This window comes from Habropoda laboriosa, unplaced genomic scaffold, assembly GCF_001263275.1.
Source record: "Habropoda laboriosa isolate 0110345459 unplaced genomic scaffold, ASM126327v1 scaffold1111, whole genome shotgun sequence".
In the NCBI taxonomy this organism is placed as follows: domain Eukaryota; kingdom Metazoa; phylum Arthropoda; class Insecta; order Hymenoptera; family Apidae; genus Habropoda; species Habropoda laboriosa.
The window spans coordinates 67,688-72,645 of record NW_017101204.1 but is presented as its reverse complement, the minus strand read 5'-3'; the positions used below and the strand labels follow the sequence as shown (position 1 = coordinate 72,645).

At 32.4% G+C, this 4,958-nt stretch overlaps 1 protein-coding gene across 1 annotated transcript in view; it reads left to right on the top strand.

Annotated features, from left to right (window-relative positions):
• The window catches only part of LOC108578084 (SUN domain-containing ossification factor), a 23,502-nt gene that overhangs the window by 4,662 nt on the left and 13,882 nt on the right, over positions 1-4,958 (top strand). The gene's annotated exons all lie outside the window — the stretch shown is intronic.

Here is a 4,958-nt window from a genome sequence, read left to right as displayed (position 1 = left end):
ATACTTTCTAAATTATACTACAAGAATCGATAGAAATATAATTTATTGTTAATTATTTTTCTTATGAATCAGTATATACTTTAAATATTTGTCTTACCAATAGGAAATGTACACATTCAGAGAGAACCTGATTTGCTTTTCTCACTGATAGTACAATATGGGTTTTATTGTGGTAAAATAGTAGCATATTGCTTTCAAGCATTTTTGAAAAATTGAGTTTCACAGTTTAGGGAACCTTATCTATATGTCTAATTAAGACTTTGATCAAGCTGACAGTTATGCAGTGGTTAGATAATTGATTTCTACATAACAGTGAGGTGTGATTCTGATTATTGCTACTTTTAAAACATTTTTTGTACCGTTAAATGATATTCATTTATAAAAATAATATTTATATAAGATATAGTAGTGAGCATATTTTAATTTGTAATAACTAAAATGGGTCATTAAAATGGGTCACGGCAACGTAAAATTTGAGAGAAGATCCTCAAATAAAAACGCGTTCATGGAAAAGGGGCTTATTCGGTTAGTCAAAGAAGTAGGGGGAGTAGAGGAATCAGGTAAAATGGGCGTGAGTCTCATGGGATAACTGTGGAAGTGCCTTAGCTGTATAGTCAAAAAGTCTTCTTGCACAGGAAAAGAAAAGGAACAGTAAAGGTGTCGTTTACACATTTTCCTCTACTGTATTAAGGGGGTATTCTAGTATCACGTTTGGACAATATTCAAGATTTATTTTTTTCAGTGTGTGCAATAAATAACAGCGGCAAACTTTTTTTCACTTATTAAGGGGGTATGCAACCATGGAAGCCTAAAAAAGTTGGGTGAATCTAACATTTTTTTTTCGCCTATAAATATTTGGTAAAAAGAAAAAAATTTTAATAGGGAACGTTAAGCAACATCTTAATTTTATATTCATATTTTTTCTATTGCTTTAAAATTATTAAGTGGTATAGTTGTATATTATGTCCAGCGGTACCTCGTTAGCTTGTATATTAGCACAGTAGCAAAAGTGACTGGAATATAGGAAATAAAAAATTTTTATGTCAACTTATACAAAAATAGATTATCTTCAATGTAATATAAGATTTTCTAATAATTTTGAAAAATGAAAAATTGGCGGCTTGTTAAAGACAAAATTATCGTTTTCGTTGAAAAAACTCAAATTTAAATATTTATAAAAATTCAACGAATGAAGATAACAAATAAATTCTGTGTTATATTGTAGATTGCTTTATAAAAAATAATGTGTACAAATTTCAAGTTAAATGGATGAAGAATTTCGGATCTACAGGGGTAGATCTCCAATCGAGCTACACGTACACAGTGTCCAGATAATTTCACTGCATCAATCTACCATTGTATCATTTCCCCGATCTCCCCTATAGAATAGACGTAACATCTTATGGGACTTTTTGTCCGGGGCTTTGGGGCCGAGAAGACTCTTACCACTTTCGTGTCGGTACCAACATTACCGATTCAACGTAGAATGCGATTACAACATTAGTAGTGGATGGAATTGGAATTAAACGTAACCATGAAATTGCAAATAAGAAAGTAACGTAATTGTTTATTAGTAGATGATTCATCACATGCGCGTGTTCTCAGATCTGCTGTCAGAAGATCGTGAACAATTCTACCCACGCAATGCAATATAAGTATGTATCTTTATATGTAAATTTAATGGAAGCGGATTTTTTACATCTGCCGAGTTTACCATCTTTGATGATTGAATTGTATACAGGGTGTCCCGTAACTCCTAGCCTTATAAAAACAGCAGTGCAAAGTGAAATTTTTTTGACAGCTATCGAGAACCGAGAAGTCACGCGTACGCATTTGTTCGATCGCGCGCGGTTGAGCCTCTGTTCTCTGTCCCTGAGCGCGGGCTCTACGCGCGCTGTAATTGGCCAGTGTTTTTCGTTAATAACTCGAAAACGAAGCTTCAAACTGGATTTTGGAAAAGGAAAAAGTTGTTCAGAGTCACCCCAGCTACCCCCCATTTCCGGATGTTCGAGGAGTTACGGGACACCCTGTATAATTCCTCAACTCACCGTTCTATATCGTAGAGGGCATAACAAAACCTCTGAATTTTTACACGATCGATATTTCAGAACGTTGGACATGAAAATACATTAGGTGTTAGGTCTATCCTGTACCTCGTCTGTGATTGCATCATGATGCAGTAATTATTTGGGTGGCAAGCAATTTTTGAACCAGTGGCAATATTTTATTTTACAGATTCCCATACTTTAAAATAATTTTACCGCTAGTAAATAAAGTGACAACTACGAACAAATAAAAGAGTAGATATTTTCACTATTAAGGCAGCATGTACACTGCCGCTCAAAAGTATTAGGACACTTGTCATTTTCTGTGAACCTTTCCTATCCGACGTAAATTATAAATATTACATCGCATTTTTTTACAAATTCTATTGGATATATGTATATATTTAGCGTATTCCAGTTGTATGATTGTGAATAATTTAATTATTTAAGCCCTTGAAATTGTTAAATATTTATGAGATATGTCTTCGCTGTGTTCTTCGCGAAAAATGTGTCCTAAGTCAGAAAAAAACTTGTGGGAAATCTTAAAAAGAGGAACATTACATCTGATACAATAGAGAAATTAATAGCCAGGATGCCCAGAATCGCGAATGCTGCAATAAAGGCAAGAGGCGGATATATACACGAAAAGAAGATATAACTATTATTTAAGGTCTTTCGTAAGATATTTAATGGATTATTTATCGTATTACATACTAGGTTTCTCAAACTGTTTGTATTTTACCGACATAGACGTACGCAGAAAGAGACAGCAACCAAAGAAGAGAGAGGTATTGAAAGTCGAACAGTCCTAAAATATCAAACACCTACATATCGGTGAGACAACACTAATACAAAAGAAAAACTTTTTTATTTTTTGTGTTTTGCTGATAAAAATTTTACTAACATATCCATGATATTTTTCTGATTAAAATGAGACCAAACACGGTATAATTCGGTTTACATTTAGTTACTTAATAAGAAATTCCACACATACATACACACATAATTACACCCTCTCTATAAATAATTAATACATATTTACATACATCGACACTTTATTATGTCTTTCCTATATCTATTAAATGTAAGACACCTAAAAAAGATTACATATAAGGATTTACAAAACATAGAAAATTCCAAGGTGATACATAATTAAAATATATATAAGCAATTACAAGAAATTAAATAAATTACAGGATATTACAAAGTTATACAAAATTAAAAAATTACAAAAAGTCAAAAAATTCAAAAGAATTACTAAAATTAATGGAACTAACAAAAAATTGGAAAACTACAACTTGCACCTATTTATAATTATACAGAATGTTAACGGATTTACTAGTCAGCATAGAATAGAATTTAAATTCTATTCAAAAAATTGAATGTCATCTTCATTTCCCAAAAAATAATACAAACACAAAAAGTTCGCATACGTTGTTATATTATTTGCAAAAAATAGTACCACTTTTTTCTCTTTGATTTTTTTCACATATTCATTAAAAACGCTGACTAGTAAATCCGTAAAATTTTTAACATATTAGTAAATTATAATTGTTCGCAAACTGCTTGCGAACTGCTTGTGAAGAGTCCTGAGTAGTGTAAACGTTAGTATAACAACTCCTATGTGTATTCTTATGTGCCCTTTAAACTTGTCAGAGGTCGAAAATCGTTTCTTACTCTCCGTTAATTGATCAAAGGCAATGCCGCTTACGAACAGTTAACGTGTAGAAGCTGTCCCATTCGAGAATAACCGGATTGGTTCAGTTCTAGTACTGGATAACTGTTCGTATTCGGCACAGCTGTGAAACTCATAACGGAGAAGTCCTACATTCTTCCGACAGTGAAATGAACGTAGAAGAAGGTATGTAGCAAGCAAAGGAAGATTCACAAGCCCAATCGACACGACCAAGTTTTGTAACTATATCGTGTTTGGTATCATTTTAATCAGGGAAATCTCACCAGTATTTTGATGAAATTTTTATTAACGAAAAATTGAAAATAACAAACTTTTATAGTTTTGTTAGTATTGTCTCACGGACATGCCGCCACCGAATGCGATAAGGAGATGTGACCGTGTCACATTAGTCGCTTGCCTGGTTCAAGGGTGGTTCCCCCTTGTGGTGGGGATAGATTATGAACAGTTAACGTGTAGATCCCAACGAATTCTTATAGAATCTTTACTGTATATGGTACCATTTAAAAAAGTCATGGTGACCTTGACTTTTTATCGAAAAAAAAACGGTTTTGGAAATTTTTTATATTATAATTTGTAGTCGACTGAAAGCTGATTAACTTATGTTCGAAACATTTTTTCCTCAGAAGTGTCTGAAAAATCATGGCAACAGTTACGCGCTACACCTTGTATACACGCTACAAATTGTTCTTTTTAATCAATTTTGCAGTTTTTTTTTTTGGTAACAAGTGTGTTTTACTTTAAAAAGTTTATACAAAATATTTTACCTGCCTATGAAGGTAAACACTACGTGATTAATATAACAGAAAGTAGGTTTTAGAACAGGCGTGTCCAACCTGCGGCCCTGAACAGCACAATATCGTAAACTTTTAACATTATTATGTGATTTTTAGCGATATTTTTTACGACTCAGTTGCATTATAATAAAAAATATTAAAAAATAAAGGAGGTTTTGTTACTTATGTACAATTAACTGTATTATATATTTCGTATGGCCCAGGCAAATCGAAAGGTTGGACACCCATGTTTTAGAATGATTTTCAAAGTATTATACATGTAAGTACTTACTTACTTGGGTTATCACTGTCCTACAAAAATGCTATTGCATACCACAGGATTGCTTTGTCCATTTTATAAATTAACAACTATAGAAGAAATTTTTCTTTTTATACATAAGATAATAGTAATATCTGTTAAAAAAGATCTCATATAGTTCATTT